We start from the raw sequence: 18,860 nt of genomic DNA, 5'->3' as shown, positions 1-18,860 counted from the left end.
TTTGACATTTGGGCTGCCATTTTGATGAACTCTTCATTATAAATCCTGACTAGCAGGCCAGAATGTGGCTATTGTTAATTCTGTCCCAAATCTGTGTTGGAGGAATGCCTTCCAGGCAACTTTATTTAATTACCAGGTCGTGGTAATGTATTTCTATTCCTATGATTTATAATATTACCATTTTTGTATATAGAGGCTAATGATGGTTTCCAGGGGCACATGCAGAGCTATTTTATTTGACTTCCAGAAGCTTGCCAAATTTGAGAAAAATATTCTGTATCCTTGAAGTCTGCCTTTTGGGGAAGGGAAGTTGAAATTCTCATATTTTCTGGAAAGGCTGTGTTGAATCATTTAGGGAGATGACCATGGGCCACTCCTTGGTTCCTTGTTGACTCCTTGGTAACTGATAAACCTAAAGCTAGAGAAAACTGCAGTTACCACAGATGGTACTCCTTTGCTCACTGTGTCTCTAACTCCCAGATGTGTTGTGGGTACCCATCTTGAGCTATGTCTGCAGAATGTCTGTACCAAATTTTATTTAATTGAATAGATGAAGTAAAACACCAAGCAGGGGGTAGGCTCACCAGCTTTCAGATCACAGTCTACTGGCATCTCGTGGAAGTCATGAACCCTTGCTGTTCATGTTTCTTTTTTCCTCGCTCTCCCCCACTCTACATGTGAAAACTATAAAATTCTGAGAAAATGTCTGGCAGGGTGGATATAATGTCCTGTATGGATTATAATGACCCATCTTTTTTTTTTTTTTTAAGGTCCATCTTTTCTATAGGACTCAGCAAATATAAAATTTTTGAGGGACTATTTGTCTTAAATAATGATAGAGTCCTTAGATCTGATCCATAGCTTTTGGTGAGGGACTTGATCAATATTGGATTGGGCAGGGCCTGGCTTTTGACATTATAAAGTAACATAAAACACAACCCTTCTTCTCAGTGTGCTGATAATCAGGTGGTGGTGGTGGGGACATTCCAAGAACTGAGGGCCAGGGCTACCTGATGGTTTGATGGGTATGAGTTATATGAAGCAAAGACCATATAAAGGGAAATACTGGGAAGTAGGGGTGATAAGTTAGTTTGGGGTTGAGTTTCAGAAGGCCTTGGATGAAAAATAAGTTAGGCATTCATTTCTATAGGTATTAGGGAATTTGGTGGCATTTACAACTTCCACATGGTATTTTGGGAAGATTCATGAGGTCAGGGAGACTTCCTACTTTGGTGCTCACCTTGCATAGAGACTGGCACATAGTAGAAATGTGAATACTAGGGGAACATGTGAATGAATGAAACCGTATTGTAGATGAAATAGGAGGTTAGGTAGCTTTTTAACTGTCTGGGGATGAGATGAGGGCCTGGACTTGTGTGGAAGCAACCAGAGTGGAATTGCCTGGGACATGTAAAAGAGGCAGGAATTGGTGATATGATGTGGAAGTGACGCAGAGGGAGGAATCAAGAAATAAACACATGAAAGAATGAAGTAGTCTAAGGTTGAGAACCAGATTAGAAGATTGTGTTACTCCATTTTATGGAAATGGAGACTTTTAGAAGAAGACCATATTTGGGCTTAGACATGTGACGTTTTAGTCCATGATTCTGTTGACAGGCTGACATAGACAGGACTAGTGGTCAGGTGAAGACTTGCCTGAATGTGGGGTCCTCTGAAGACTCATATTGGTTGATGTCAGGAGGTTGTAGTCAATACACTTGACTGAAACTTGCCATTCTGTGGCAACACTCAGTCCTAATGGGAATAAGATAAATGTGTAAGAGCAATAAGGCCTGTGCATGTCGATGAGGTGTATAGATGTGCATAGACTGGAGAGAAAATGTAGCAATACCCCTTCCTGACTTTGGCCTATATAGACATTACCTTTTCAGGGCAAAGTAGGGTAGCAGAAAGTTGGAATCTTATATATCTGCATTTAAATCCCAATGTTACCATTTCCTGTGCTTTCTAAGGATCAAGATAGCCTAGTGGTTAAAGGCATGGACTCCAGAACTGAACCAACTGGGTGCAAATCCTGGCTTTATCACTTACTAGTTGTGTGACTTTACGCTAGTTAAACTCTCTGTGCCTCTATTTTCTAATCTCTAAAATTGGGATAGAAGTAGAACCTATTACATAGGGTAGTTTCAAGGATCATTTGAGTTACTCTAAGTAAAATATGAGGGCTTTGTAAGTACTAGGTGACAATAATCATCTTCTCTGTTTAGGGGAGTCACTAGTTTGAGTCATGTTTAGCATCTAGAGGATTCAGTATCGTGATCTGTAAAGGTGAAGTTGATAAACTGAAAAGAAATCTGCTGCCTTTTTTTCCCAAAAGTGAAATGCATTCCATTTTAAGTGGGCTCTGGTTTTTGCTTCATATGTTTACTGGATGTCTGCATGGCTTATTATACTTTACCTTTTGATAATCCATTTCTTTTCTCCAGACTCACTGCTACTAAGGCAGTATCCAGATGAAATAGAAGTGTTGACACCTCTAATATGAACCCTCTGTCCCCAGCATGTTAGGTTCCTTCACTTGCAACTGATAGGAAAAAAAAATCAAGCAAACATTACCAAGAGCTCATGCTGCTGAGAAGTCTGGGGGTCATTTTACCTCTTGGTATGACTGGATCTGGAAGATCAAATGCTGTCATTGGAACTCCATCTCTTTCTTCCTTTTTTGCCTCTTTCTGCTCTATGGGGATTTCTAGATGAAATATATACCTTAGAATACCTGTTTATGAGCTCAAGGAAGGGATTTGAACTATCTCTACTTTGGTGACAAGCTCCACTCCTTAATCAGCCATTTTATTCAGAGTAATGGTTTGCTGTGCTTGGGCTGACCTGGGTTACATGACACTTTTATGGACAGGACCCAAGTCTGTAGGCAGGAGAAGTCAAACAAAGGCTCCTGGGAGGTCTGGAAGGATACCTACTCTAATCTGTCATACCCACTTTGTTATCTACAAGTGTAGGCTGGGAATGTTTCCCTCCCTGTGGTTGAATACAGAAACCACAACAACATTGTTCTTTCTTTTTATTCTTTCTGGTTTGGTTTCTTGTCAGTTAAAACAAAAATGATGCAATATCTTCTAAAATTCAGTGCACCTAGAATAGTAGAAGGAATACCAGGTGTGGTTTGAGTTAGTCCCTGGGGCTTGGATGTCCAGGAACATTTGAAGCCTCGGGCTGGTTGACAGTTCTTGGAAACAGGCTGTAGATCACTTTCTCTAACTTTTCCAGGAAACGTGCAGATCAACAAATTAATGTTCCTGGCTACTTTAATATCCTCATGTCTGAGGATTAAATGCTTCCCAACAATGATTAATTTTAATTAATTTTAATTTTTCATGCATAATTACAAAACAGCGATAGTTTCTCTTTTAATTCTAAATAATTAAAGCTGTTCCTTCTACTCTCCTTTTCCTCCTCTTCCTCTTCTTCCTCCTCCTTGTACACTGGGTAAGCAGTGTTAATGTTAGTAATACTGTGTTGCTTTGAGCACATGGTTCTGGTCACCCTAAATTCTCCCTGATCTCATTCTTTGTTCTGGATTTCAGATCCTCTGTGTCTAATGTATTATTCACTATATGATTCTCACAGAACAAGATGTATTATTTACAAAGTTGTAGGATTTCTGAAATTCCACAGGGTTTCTTGTGAATTTGTGAAGAGCGGGCTTGGCTAGACTGGCTTGCTGCCGTACCACTCGAAACCAGCATCCTGATATATGGACTTCTTTACCCTCTGGATGATGCTTTGTTTCTAATCTTTGCATATTCCAGCAAGAGATATTTTGATGCTTTGTATGTTAATATGACCTATCAATTCTATCCCTCTGTAATTTCCAGAATTTATAGAATCAATGGCATTCGGCTCTAAGCATCATAAACTAAATTAAGGACTATATACAGTGCCTGGGATTTGTTTGGTTGAACTCATTCTCCAGAAAAGCATACAAGAGTGGGTTTACCACCGGAGGGCAGTAGGGTGATGCAGCCCAGAGTGGAGAGTTTGTGGGCATTTCTGTTTGTCTTACCTTGTGAAAAAATTGGTTTTACAACTTTTTAAAAAAGGCTTTTATCCTTTGTCACTGGACTATGTTGCGCTCAGACAGGCTAAGATGCTGGTCTTTCTAATTCCAATAATTCTTTTGATTTCTGTAGCTTGTGGTGTGCAGGTAAATGCTTAACAACCAATTTTTGGGGGTAGGGGGTAGGAGGAGAAGCCCTGATTTGCAGCATTTGCTATTTTCTGTGGTATAAATACTTGCATTGTGTCTGATTTGAAACTACTGATTTGATGTCAATGAGTATGGTGTTAAGAAGTGATGCATACAAATGGGCACGTAGAAGGCAGCTCTAGCAGACCCCTACTAGCTGTGGTCACTTGTCGTTTATAGTCCATGCTGTTAGTTTTGTTTTTATTTTTAAATTTATTTTTAAAATTTATTTTATTTTTTTTTTATTATGTTAGTCACCATACCATACATCCTTACTTTTTGATGTAGTGTTCCAAGATTCATTGTTTATATATAACACTCAGTGCTCCATGCAATAGCTTAACTCTTTCTTAACAATCTGAAAAACAGAGAATGCATACGTGATAATTTTGGTCTCTCCACATGGCGCCTAGCACAGTGCCTTAGACATTTTAACTTTTTCGATAAAAATTTTCTGTTGAAGGATAACATGTGTACAAAGCAATGATGAAATTGTCAGTGAATTAACAATTGAATTATAATGAAACGTTAGAATTATAGTGTGGCCAGCCCTAGTTCAAGAAATAGTATGTCGCCAGCATCCCAGAAGCCCCCATGTGCCTCCTGCAGTCATTAACTTCCTTCTGTCCTGAGTTCTACATCCATAGATTTGGTTCACCTTTTTTTTTTTTTTTTTTTTTTGCAATTTCATGCAAATGCAGCCAAATAGTACTCAGTCTTTTATGTCTGGCTTCTTTCACTCTGCATCGTGCTGTTTGATTTATTGATTTGGTTGTAGATATTTGGATTTCAGTGACACTGCTGTATATAGTATTTTACTGCATGAATATACTACAATTTATTATGCCTTCTGCTTTTTGTTTTTGTTTTTTAATTGAGGTGTAATTGACAGAACATAGTAGTTTCAGGTGTGTAAAGTAATGGTTCAATATTTGTATATATGGCAAATTGATTACCACAATAAATCCAGTTAACATCCATCATCACACACTGTTGCAAATCTTTTTTTCTTGTGATAAGAGCTTTCAAGATTCATTCTCCTCATTGCTTTCAAATATGCAGTACAGTATTACTAACTATAGTCACCATGCTGTACATTACATCTCCATGACTTACTTACTTTATAACTGGAAGTTTCTTCCACTTGAAACTCTTCCCTCATTTGCTCACATCCCAACTTTCTACCTCAGGCAGTCACCTCTCTTTCTACATCCCTAAGCTTGAGTTTTTTTGTTTTTTATTTTTTTGGAGGTGTCTGTGTGTGTGTGTGCGTGTGTGTGTGTGTGTGTGTGTATGTGTGTTAAGATTCAACATGTAAGTGAAATCTTATGATCTTTATCTTTTTCTGTCTGACTTTGTTCACTTAACAAAATGCCCCCAAGTTCTGCCCATGTTGTCACAAAAGACAAAATTTCATTTTTTATGGCTGAGTAATATTCTTCTCTGTGTGTGTATGTGGGTGTATGTATCTATAGATGTCACATTTCCTTTTATCACTCATCAAATGATGGACATTTAGGTTGTTTCTATGTGTTAGCTATTGTAAATAACACTGCAGTGAACATAGGGGTGCATATATCTTTTCAAAATTAGTGTTTTGTTTTCTTCCAATAAATATCTAGAAGTGGAATTGCTGGATCATTTGGTAGTTCTATTTTTAATTTTTTGAGGTACCTCCATACTCTTTTCCATCGTAGCTTAGCTAATTTACATTCCTACCAAAGTGCACAAAGTTTCCCTTTCCTTTACATCTTTGCTAGCACTAATTATTTGTTGTCTTTTTGATATAGCCATTCCAACAGGTGGGAGGTAATGTCTCATTATGGTTTCAATTTGGATTTCCCTGATGATTAATGATGTTGATTGTCTTTTCATGTATCTTTTGCCCATCTGTTGTATTCTTTGGAAAAAATATCTATTCAGATTCTCTGCTTATTTATAAATAGAATTGTTTTTTTCTTTGCTATTGAGTTGTAAGTGCTTTATATATTTTGGATATTAATCCTTATCAGATAAAATACTTAGAAAAATATTCTCCTATTCAGTAGGTTGCCTTATTTTGTTGATGATTTCCTTTGCTATGCAGAAGTTTTTCATTTGATGCAGTCCTATTTGTTTAGTTTTTGCTTGTGTTGCCTTTGCTTTTGGTGTCAAATCAAATCATCCATAACACTAATATCAAAGAGCTTACCACCTGTAACACTAATATCAAAGAGCTTACCACCTGTATTTTCTTACAGGAGTTTTATGGTTTCAGGTCTTTTATTCAAATCTTTGATCCATTTTGAGTTATTTTTTTGTGTATTTTTTTTTAAAGTTTTATTTATTTATTTATTCGACAGACAGAGATCGCAAGTAGGCAGAGAGGCAGGCAGAGAGAGGAGGAAGCAGGCTCCCCACGGAGCAGAGAGTCCAATGCGGGACTCCATCCCAGGACCCCGGGATCATGACTTGAGCCGAAGGCAGAGGCTTTAACCCACCGAGCCACCCAGGTACCCTTTTTTTGTATATTTTTAATTCTTGTTTTAAGACAATAATGTAGTTTCATTCCTTTGCATTTGGGTATCCGATTTACCCAACACCATTTATTTATTTATTTATTATTATTATTTTTTTTTAATTTAATTTTTTAATTTTTTCAGCATAACAGTATTCATTATTTTTGCACCACACCCAGTGCTCCATGCAATCCGTGCCCTCTACAATACCCACCACCTGGTGCCCCCAACCTCCCACCCCCCACCCCTTCAAAATTCTCAGATCGTTTTTCAGAGTCCATAGTCTCTCATGGTTCACCTCCCCTTCCAATTTCCCTCAACTCCCTTCTCCTCTCCATCTCCCCTTGTCCTCCATGTTATTTGTTATGCTCCACAAATAAGTGAAACCATACGATAATTGACCCTCTCTGCTTGACTTATTTCACTCAGCATAATCTCTTCCAGTCCCGTCCATGTTGCTACAAAACTTGGGTATTCATCCTTTCTTTTTTCTTTTTCTTTTTTTTTTTTTTTTACAGCTTTATAAACATATATTTTTATCCCCAGGGGTACAGGTCTGCGAATCGCCAGGTTTACACACTTCACAGCACTCACCATAGCACATACCCTCCCCAATATCCATAACCCCAACCCCCTCTCCCAACCCCCTCCCCCCATCAACCCTCAGTTTGTTTTGTGAGATTAAGAGTCACTTATGGTTTGTCTCCCTCCCAATCCCATCTTGTTTCATTTACTCTTCTCCTACCCCCTCAACCCCCCATGTTGCATCTCCTCTCCCTCATATCCCAACACCATTTATTGAAGAGACTTGTTATTTTACTCATTGTATATTCTTGGCTCCTTTGTGGTACATTAGTTGACCATATGTGGATAGTTTATTTCTGGGCTTTCTAGTCTATCCCATCGATATGTCTGTCTGTTGTTGTTGTTGTTGTTTTTCTTAAGATCTTATTTATTTATTTGAGAGAGAGAGAGCATAAGCAGGTGGAGGGGCAGACTGGAGAGGGAGAAGCAGACTCCCTGCTGAGCAAGGAGCCCCATGTGGGATTTGATCCAGGGACTCCGGGATTAAGACCTGAGCCGAAGGCAGACACCCAACTGACTGAGCCACTGAGGCACCCCCTATATATCTGTTTTTATGCCAGTACTGTAACTCTTTTATCACTATGATTTTGTGATAGGGTGTGAAATTAGGGAACATGATGCTTTCTTCCATTTTGTTCTTTCCCAAAATTGGGTACCCTGTTGGGGGTGATTTTTGGTTCCATACAAATTTTAAAATTGTTTGTTACATTTATGTGAAAAATGCCACTGGACTTTTGATAGAGATGACATTGAATCTGCAGATTGCTTTGGTGTGTAAACGTTTTAACAATATCAATTGCTTCCATTAACACAGAATATTTTTCCATTTATTTATGTATTTAAAATTTTTTTCATTAATGTATTTTAGTTTTTAATGTATAGTTCTTACTTAGATTTATTCCTTGGTATTTTATTTTTTGATACAATTGTAAACTGGATTTTTAAAATCTTTTTTCTTATGGTTTGTTTTTGGTGTATAGAAATACAAAATTTTTTGTATATTGGTGTTGTATCCTGCACTTTCCTAAATTTGTTTATTCTAATAGTTTTTTGGAGGAGACTTTAGGGTTTTCTATATGTAGATATTGTCATCTTCAAATAATGAGAGTTTTACTTTTTCCTTTTCAATTTGGATGCCTTTTATTTCTTTTTATTTAATTCTTCTGGGTTGTACTTTCAATACTATATTGAGTAGAAGTATCAAGAGTAGGTATTTGTGTCTGGTTCCTGATCTTAGAGGAAAAGTTTTTGGCTTTTCATCATTAAGTATGATGTTAGCTGTTAGTTGATCATATATGGCCTTTACTATGTGCAGGTACATTTCTTCTATATCCACTTTGTTGACAGTCCTTTTCATAAATGGCTGTTGAATATTGTCGAATGCATTTTCTGCACCTTTTGAAATGATTGTGATTCTTATCTTTCATTTTGTTAATATAGTATATTACATTGATTAATTTGCATGTATGGAACCAACCTTGCAAAGCCAGAATAAACCCCACTTGATCATGGTGTATGATCCTTTTAATGTATTGTTAAATTGGATTTGCCAATATTTTGTTGAGCATCTTTGCATCTGTGTTCTTCAGAAATACTGACCTGTAGTATTCTTTTTTTTTTTTGTATTTTTTTTTCCAGTGTTCCAAAATTCATTGTTTATGCACCACACCCAGTGCTCCATGCAATATGTGCCCTCCTTAATACCAACTACCAGGCTCACCTAACCCCCCACCCCCATCCCCTCCACAACCCTCAGTCTGTTTCTCAGAGTCCACAGTCTCTCATGGTTCATCTCCCCCTCCTATTTCCCCCAATTCACTTCTCCTCTCCATCTCCCAATGTTCTCTGTGTTATTCCTTATGCTCCACAAGTAAATGAACCCATATGATAATTGACTCTCTGCTTGACTTAGTTCACCTAACTTGGGGGCCGGGGGTAGAGAGTGGGGAGGGAAGGGTTGGGAGGGAAAAGATATAGAGAGCACTTCCTGGGGGAGACTGTACCTGATTTGAGACCTAGAAAATGAGTGAGATAGGGAGGGAGCATTTTTTCAGGCTGAGGGAATAGCATGTGCCATGAACCAGAGGAGGTAGAGGTGGGTCAATGAAGTAGGGGAATGGGAGATGATTTTCACAATATAGTTAAAGCCTAGTGTGGACCGGGTAATAAATGGTGAATAAAGGTGAATAAACACAAGTCTGAAAAGGAAGTTCGAATCAGATCATGGAGAGATTTTGTACTCTTTCGCAAAAACCATGATAAAATTTGAACATTTTAAGCAAAATTGGCTAATGCATTCTCCAGTTTTGGTGAATGGAGCATCTGGCATAATCAAGGAGGGGCCTAAAATCTTGACCTTGGGAATAACATTTTTGGACCACATCTAGAAACTAGGATCAATGATCAGAATTTTGATGTTATTGTGTCCTGATAAAACAGGTCTCTTGTGGACAAAGGAGGAGAGGTGTAAGCTCTAGTTTTATTGTTGGCTAGTTTCCACGGTGTAAATATTCTAACCAGTGTGTCCAGTTGCTGAAACTTTAACAATCGGCTTTTGCAAGCCATATGAGCCTACCTCAGTATCATTAGCTTTGCCACCAGGTTTACTCAAGGACAGAGCTCCTGAAGATTGCATTAGAGATCCTTAACCAGTAGCTCTTGAACTTCACCACACATCACTATAACCAAGGGCACCTGTTCAAGCAGAGTTGCTGGGACCCATCCCCAAAGCTCAGTTCATTGCATCTGGGGTGGGGTCTGAAAGTTTGCATTTCTCACAGGTCTGTAGGTGATAAATCTGGGGACCATGCTTTGAGGACCACTCCCCTCAAATCAGCCTTTTGTTCCTGCTCCTCAACGAGATTATTTCCAGATTTTTATGAAGGGGATGAGCCTGTAGAATATTGCTCCCTTTGTGTGGATAAGAAGGAAATGATACAGAGTTTCATGTTAGTCATGAAAGAGAAGACATTAATGGCCACATCATGTTATAGAAGGAATCAGTATTTAAACCAAGAATATTTGGATGGAGTATTGCCTTTGTTGGATAGACATAGGTGGGTTTTTCTAACTGAATTGTAGATGATTCTCCTAACTACAAAATAGGGATTCAGATACCAGCTTTGTGATGGGTTTGTTATAACGATCATGTGAAGCAAATTATCAACTATTGTTCCTCACAGTAAACTACCATTTATAACCACAAACGGCTATACAGATGTTAGCTATTGTTCCAGAGATGATCGGGTCCAAAGCTAAAGCTCAGAGAGGTAAAACGATTACATAGCTAGAAGCAAGGCCTGCTCATTTTCAATTTAGTGGACTTTCTCTTACATTAGTGGTTTTCAAGTATTTCTTTTAGCCAAGGGAACTTTTCTTTGAATGAAACCCTAGGAAGAAGAGCAATATAGGAAATGATGAAAGAGGAGGTGGTCTTATTAAAGTAGGGGAAGGACACAAGACCTGTAGCACTGCCACAGTGCCCCTGAAATCTTGAGGGGTCAGAGTCGAGTGTGGAAACCTGAGTGCTTGCCTGCAGTTTTCTGGAAGCAATGTCTGAATGAGGTGACAGTAAGCAGGAACGGGCAAGTTAGGCACCGGTGGGCCTCCTGTTAGCAGCGCACGAATATCACCTGATGGAGCTTTGAAAAGTCCCATTGCTTAGGCTACACCCCACACCAACTCTATCAGAAAACCTGGAGCATGAACAGTTGTCTACACCTGTAAGTTCCCTAGGTGATTTTAGTGTGCAGCTCAGGTTGATAACCAACCATACACCAGTGGTTCTCAAAGTGTGATCCCCAGACCACCAGCATCAGCCTTGCTAGAGCTCGTTAGAAATGCAAATGTTCAGCCTCCACCCCAAACTCTGCATCAGAAGACTCTGGGGTTGGGGCCTAGACATCTGTGTTTGAACAAGCTCTGCAGCTTTAGCAGCTCTAGGCCTGGTAACGACCCACTACAGTTGTTTCTGAAATCAGAGGCCACTTCTGTTATCTGACAACCTAGAGATACAGATGGCTGATTGTGTTCTCAGTATTGTCTAGTGTAACACCTGGTTGTGTGTGTGTGTGTGTGTGTGTGTGTGTTTAATTTTTACAATTGGGGAGAATAAAGTGATACATACACTTGTAATGTGTATTGATTATTTTTGTTGATTTTGTTTCTCAGTTTAACTGGAATTCCCGTGAGGAAATTAGAAAATGAGGGAGATTTTGCATGTCAGGAAAGAAAGGAACAGGTCTAGATTTGGCAGAGACAAAGGAACCATGGGGGAAGATGTGGAATGCTGGATCTGGGGAAAAAAGAGAAAATAGAGGCCACTCTAACTGTAGGTAAGAAAAAAATCCATGTAGAAAATGGTGAGTGTATCAGAACTAACATGGGCCAAGAGCCCAATGGTCCCCGGTCATGTGCCCTTAATTTACCGTATGGCTGACATGAGTTCATTAGTTCCCTGTCTCAGCTTTCATGTTCAACCAGATTTTTCTGCTAGTTTACCTAATGGTTCCATGGGTTCCCTTCCCAGTACTGACTACAGGTTGTAATTACTGTGAGTTTGCAGATATTACATATACAGACCATAAACTCCATGTCACAGCCAGTGTCCAAGTTGGCCCCTGGAGATTCTAACCTTCTTGCAATCCAGTCTGTGTATAGTCCCCTCCCACAGTGACTAGGCCTAACCTTTATGACCAACAGAGTGTTGTGAAAGTGACAGATTGTGACTTCTGAGGTTAGTTTGTAAGTTGTGGCTTGCCCTTTTGTGTATCACTCCCTCTGTCACGTTGTGAGAATGCTGAAGCAGCCCCAGAGAAGAATCTGTGTTGTAAGAGCTCCTGACAAGTTCTGGAATAAAATTGCCCTGTGAATAAGCTGTCCTGGAATCAGATCTCTCAGTCCCAGTCTAGCTTTCAGATAGGTGCAGATGTGGCCGACATCTTGACAAGAAACTCAGGAGAAGCCCAAATCAGAACTGCCCAGCTAAAATACTCCTGAGTTATTTACCTGAAAAGACTGTAAGACAACAAAATGTCATTGTTGTTATCTTACTGTTACTGTTAGCTGCTAGGGGAGAATCTGTTATATAGCAATAGAAACTAATGCACTCAAGGAAGGAGGGGTTAGTGCGTTTTGCTCTCCACTGCTTCCTCAGAACTTAGCACAATGCTTAGCTTACATTGTAAGTTCACTACATACTGTTTCAGTGTTTGAATGTTTTCTCCCTCTCCCCATTTCACATGCACATAAACCCATTCTCTCTCTAGAAACTCACCTCTCTCCAGTTTGGCCCACCTTATCCTCAGTAGGCTTTGTGCTTCTCCATCATGTTCCTTGATTTGATTTTGAGTCCTTGCCTGTGCCCGATGTGATCAGCAGCCATTGGACAAGCCTTATAAATAAGTAATGTCTAAATTGTATTTACACTTTAAAACCCTGCTCCAGTCCCTGTAAAGCTTCCTGAATTGCTACAATATGCAGAGCATACCCTCTCTTCTCCACACGATCAGTCAGGGTTCCTGCAAATGGCAAACTCGGATTTATTAAAAAATAATTTAACAAATGGCTTGCTTACAAAGGTGTAGCCAGCATTGAGGAAAACCAAGAAGGGATGGTGAAGCACCCTGAGGCTAGTGATAGCTGGAAACCATTACCACCTGTAGACTGAAGGGGAAAGTAGAGGAATGGTGATGTACACCTAATGGGAGCCTGTACTAAAGGGGCAGGCAGGAACCTGCCTCACTTATTCTGCCCTCTTGTTCTCCTACTAGGCCTCCCCACCACTGAATCCAATCAGAATCTGGAATCAGGGGTCTGTTGGTGTATCCATAAGGGCCAGCCTCATGGCCACACAATGGGTACAGACAGGATGGACAGGAGGTCTGGAAAGGCATATGGAAAATATCCAGTAAATTCCCTGCCTCCCCATAGCTCTTCCTCCCTGTACGTCAATTTGGAAATTATACAAGCTCTTACTCATAGAATTTCTTATATTATTACTGTGCATTATTGTTTAACTTTTGTACGTTGGTTAACATTGCAGGTACTAATGATTTCTCTTCTCAGCAATATTACAAATTTGTAGAGGGTGATGAGTATGCCTTAATTTTTTTGGTCTCCTTAGCATTTATTATAAAGCTGGCATTCCAATATAAATATATTGGATTATACAAATTTTTAAAAAAATTTTAAAAATTTTAAATAAAATTTAAAATTTTTTAAAAATTTTTAAAATTTTTTAAATAAAAATTTTATTTGTTGAGGGCTTTTCAATGAGCTGTCAAACCCAAAAGTGTAGGGACTATATTTCTTCAATGTTAGGTATGGCCAGGTGTGTTTCAATGCAGACCTGACTTTATTTTAGAGTCTCTCAAAGGTGGAATGGAATGTTAAGAGGACATCTATGCAAACTTCAAAGCATGAATTCCTTCTGTAAGATTCCTGATACATCATTACCTCTCTGGGCTTTAAACACTTCTAACTGCAAGGATCTCATTACATCATGAAGTGGTGTAGGTTCACTAGCTCGGTTTCTCATATGAGCCTCTGAGTAAGTTCTTTGCCTCTAGCTTCTGGCAATCACTGATCTGTTCTCTGTCATTTTACTTCTGTCTTTTCTAGAATACTGTACAAATAAAATCAATTACTGTGTGTAACCCTTTTGAGACTGTCTTCTTTCATTTAGCATAATGCATTTGAGATTCATCTAAGTAGGTGAGTCTATCGATATTTCTTCTTTTTTATTGCTGTATTATATTCTATCATTTAGATATGTCACAGTTTGTTTATCCCTTCATCCATCAAAGGACATTTGGGTTGTTTCTAATTTTTGGCAATTTTAATCCATATCTGGGAGTGTCAAGAGGGTAAAGACAGAGAATGAAAAAAAGAGCAATAGGGTTTACCCCACTCTCTGAAATGACAGCTTCTCTGATTTGAAGAGAAAGGTTCTCCTTCCTCAGAGTTTTAGGCTCTTGGGGATGCCTCTTTGGTGCAGTGTTGTGGCAGTTCTGGCTGTGAAACTATTTGGGTGCTGTGCTACGAGGGAACAGAAATGAAGAGAGAGAGAGAAAAGGAGATTTCTCATATTCTTCCTTTATGTTAGGAGACCTCTTTCCTTTTCTGTGGTGGTCTCTGTCATTGTTGATGCCCAGCTCTGTATTTTGGGTTACACTGACTCCAGGTTGGAGGATACTAGTAGGAAAAAGTGGTAACCTCCCTGCCTGTTTGGTGGTACTTCAAATCGGTTTTCTTTCCTGTTGGCATACTCCTATTTACTTTCCAGAATCATCACAAAGCTGTTCCATGCATTGCATGCTTTATGGTTTCATTCAATGGGAGGGATAGGCAGAGTGTGTTTGTTTACTCCTTCTTACCCGAAACTGGATCTTTCTTTGAGTTTTTTTTTTTTTAAAGATTTTATTTATTTATTTGACAGACAGAGATCACAAGTAGGCAGAGAGGCAGGCAGAGAGAGAGAGAAGAGGAAGCAGGCTCCCTGCGGAGCAGACAGCCCGATGTAGGACTTGATCCCAGGACCCTGGGATCATGATCTGGGCCGAAGGCAGAGGCTTTAACCCACTGAGCCACCCAGGCGCCCCTTTCTTTGAGTTTTTAATATCAAGTATTACCTTTTCTATTTCTAGCTTAGCTCTTCTACAAAGTTGGTTGGAGATTTGCAATTTCTTTTTTTAAAGTGAATATGAATAATATGAATTTATTTCTGTGTCTGATAACCTCAGTATCTGAAATCTTCATGGGTCTTTATCTGCTTATTTCTTTGAATATTTTTAAAAAATTAACATATAAGGTATTATTTGCCCCAGGGGTACAGGTCTGTGAATCGTCAGGCTTACACGCTTCACAGCACTTATCATAGCACATGCCCTCCCCAATGTCCATAACCCAACCACCCTCTGCACACCCCCCTGCCCCCGGCAACCCTCAGTTTGTTTCCTGAGATTAAGAGTCTCTTATGGTTTGTCTCCTTCCTGATCCCATCTTGTTTCATTTTTCCTTCCCCACCCTGCACAATCCCCTGCCCAGCCTCTCAAATTCCTCATATCAGAGAGATCATATGATACTTGTCTTCCTCTGATTGACCTATTTTGCTTAGTGTAATACCCTCTAGTTCATCCTTGTCCTTGCAAATGACAAAATTTCAGTTTCTTTGATGGCTGCATAGTATTCCATAGTGTGTATATACCATATCTTCTTTATCCATTCATCTGTTGCTGGACATCTAGGGTCTTTCCATAGTTTGGCTATTGCGGACATTGCTGCTATAAACATTCAGGTGCATGTGCCCCTTCGGATCACTACGTTTGTATCTTTAGGATAAATACCCAGTAGTGTGATTGCTGGGTCGTAGGGTAGCTCTATTTTCAACTTTTTGAGGAACCTCCATACTGTTTTCCAGAGTGGCATCTTTGCATATATTTTTAATGAATCTCTATTATTAACATTCTTGGAATGTTACCAGTGGGGATTCTTCAGAGCCTGAAATGAGGGTGGCTTATCCCAGGAATGAATTTTATTTGCTTCTGCTCAGTGTTTGGGGGTGCTACCAGAATGGTAACAACCTAAAACCAATTCTTGGTTTGAGGTTTCATGGAAACCCATGTAGTGTGAATTCAGGAAGTGAGCTCATATGAAGGCTAGATTGTGGGTTAAACATTCTGGAGATTTGTTTTTCATTTCTTTCATTGTTGAGATTCCCGAAAGGCAACCTTTTTTGCAGTCCCTTAGTAGAGAACACATTTTTTTCCCCCTAATTCACCCATTTTCCAGAAGTATTATTCTTTTGAGTTTCTAGTTTTATGGGTTGGGTTCATTCTTGGATGTCCTTGAACTTGATATTTAGTGTTTTGAGACTGGAAAGAACATGAAAACCAGTGGTTAATTTTAACAGATTTAAAGCTGGCTTCAGTGGTCTGCCTATATTCACTTAGTTTTTGGCCTCAAATAACTATTCCTTATTATGTTCCTCAATAATCTTTGTGTTTATAAAGATCTAAAAACACACACCAGAATTTTTGTTATCTTCTTTGGGAGAGTCATTTGTTTGTCCACCGTGTTCCCAGAAAGGGAATGTTCTCTCCATTAGACCGTGTACTGGAATTCAATTAGTTCTCAATTAACGTAAGGTATATTGAATACATAAAGTATAATAGGAAAGTTTGGGAGACTGAAATTGTTGTTTAGTGTTTTTTTTTACAACATTGCCAGTTGGGCATGGAGAAACCACATCCTTTCTCTGGACCTCAGTTTTCTTATTCACTATGTGATAGGATCAGCTTAGATCACTGCTGATACTTGGAAACACTGCGATGATTGCTTATTAAGCCTTATTGTGGAGGGGATGATCAGTTTCTTCCAGTCTAGTTTCTGATATCATGACCACTTGAAACAGTCCATGTTTAAAATATTTCAGCATCTCAGTTTGTGTAATCAGAGAAATTCTGAACAAGGCCTTGTTCAATTTTTTTCTTACTGGAGTTTGGATTGTTAAGAATAACATGATTCAGTATAGCTTGATAACATTATTCAGGCAGGAGGGAGTGCAGTCGTCTAAAGGGCTTCTTATTGGTGTCTCTAAAAGTAATATCTCAGTGCTGCAAGTATAATTCACTGCACACAGAATCAGGAGGCCAACAGTAGTCATGGTGTATTCATTGGCTCTGGTATGTGTATGTGTTTATGGCCAACTTGGCATCTGTGGGTAATACAGGACAGAGGCATTTTTTTTTGCAAAGTGAACCCTTTTTTCTGCCTCTCTAGGCAAACAGTCCACATATTTAAAAAACAGCAAATGCCTACTTAGATAGCAAACAACATCCCTGTTGAAGTGATACAGGATATTGTATAGCTTTGTTTTAATCCCAAGTGTTTGGGATGCTCCAAAGCATATAAAAACACCTCTGAACCCCAAACATCTCTGAACCAGGAGGTGCCTAGAGATGATCTAGTCAAGTTATATTTTAACTTCTGTCCTTGCAGAAGCTTTTTTTTTCTTCTGAAAAAAAAAAAAAATGCTTAGAATCTTAGTATATGAAACATTAAATTAATCTTTAATAGCATAAATTTACAAACTCAAGTTTTATAACGTTTGACATAATAGTCATACGGGAAGTCATTCTGATGAAACACATTTCTATCTCAAAAATTTGAATTTAGAACTCTATTCCACCAACATGTACTGATTTTCTCTTTGTTGTGAGACACTAAGGCATTAAGGTACTATTTTTCATATGGATTCCAGGATATTATGAATGACAATAGCAGTCTTATGTCAGTTTTCTGACAAAAATAAGGTTTTGCAGACTCCCTAAAGCACCAACCTGGGATAGTCCATGGAATGTAGTTTGAATTGCACTGGGCTCATCTAGTCCCATTGTTTTCCAGTTGAGAAAACAGAGGCCCTGGAAGAGTTAATTTTCCCAAAGGAGGAAGAGCAAATGACATTTGTTGTGTGCCTATTAAGTGCTGGTGACAAGAGGTTTCCAAAGACAGAGTCAAGATGCTTTTTGAAATGTATCTTTATGTCATTATTGATAATGATCTATTTTTTGATAATGATATTTTTAGAACCATTTTATTGAGGAGAAAATTAAGCTGCCAAGAAGCTGTAGAGGTAGGTAGACATTGTTAGATGTAGTCATGATTTTGCCTATTAGTTTAAATAGGAGTGATTTGACCAGCTGTGTGTTTTAAGTAATATATTCTGTATATTTTACTGGTATTACTTTATAATCCTCAAAAAATTTTAAAGGAAATAAACATTTTTCTTATTTGACAAATGAACATATCAAGGCACAACAAAGTTGTGTCACTTGGCCTAGGAAGTATGCGATGGAGAATAAGTGACAGAGCTGGAATTTGAACCCAGGTGGTTTGACTGAATATCTCTAAGCTTTTTGAGCTAAACAGTTGTCAGTGCTCTGCAACCGAAGACCATCAGAATACACCTGTGGTTCAAAAAGGTGGGTTTAGTGGTCATAGGAATATTGGTTAATATTTGTTAATATTATAGGTAATATTTGTTAATCTTAAAAATAAAACCATCAGTTATTTTATCAGCAAAAATGGATTTATTCAGGTATACCAGAGAATTGCAATTTGGGACATGTGTGCTAGGTCAAAACCATGGAACAAAGGAAAGGAACACCCTTTCACAGAGCAATAGTTGAAGATAGGAGGGACTGTTGTAAACAAAGAGTCCATTTGGATTGGGTGTTCACAGTGTAGTGGCTTTTCTTTGGCTGAGTGGTGATAGCCTGTCATTGGCTGGGCTGTTGCTGGGAGAGGAGAAAAACCTTGCTTCTTCCAGTTGGGATAGTAAAGTAGGTAAAGTAGTATGACCAGAAAGGTCTGTCTCTTCCTCTTGAGTCCGCAGTTAAGGGCATGTGGTAGGGCACGAAAGCCTGCCCTGCTGGCCTCCCAACTCCATTTTAGTGATGTTTCTCTGTGAACTTTCAAGGGAGAATGCTCACAGAGAACAATGGACTATCTCTGTAAGGTGGTGTTAGAAGGGATTTATAGGTTTGGGACTG

General features: G+C 38.8%; 1 long non-coding RNA gene across 1 annotated transcript; it reads right to left on the bottom strand.

Moving 5' to 3' along the window:
• Positions 1 to 1,583: 1,583 nt before the first annotated feature.
• On the bottom strand, positions 1,584 to 4,681 carry LOC125109297 (uncharacterized). The gene is made up of 3 exons (XR_007130177.1): positions 4,606 to 4,681; positions 2,420 to 2,545; positions 1,584 to 1,755 (listed from the first exon to the last, which is right to left on the bottom strand). It is a non-coding gene; the product is annotated as an uncharacterized LOC125109297 (long non-coding RNA).
• Positions 4,682 to 18,860: the final 14,179 nt, after the last annotated feature.

This window comes from Lutra lutra, chromosome 1 (assembly GCF_902655055.1).
Source record: "Lutra lutra chromosome 1, mLutLut1.2, whole genome shotgun sequence".
NCBI lineage: Eukaryota > Metazoa > Chordata > Mammalia > Carnivora > Mustelidae > Lutra > Lutra lutra.
This window is presented reverse-complemented; position numbering and strand designations above follow the sequence as displayed.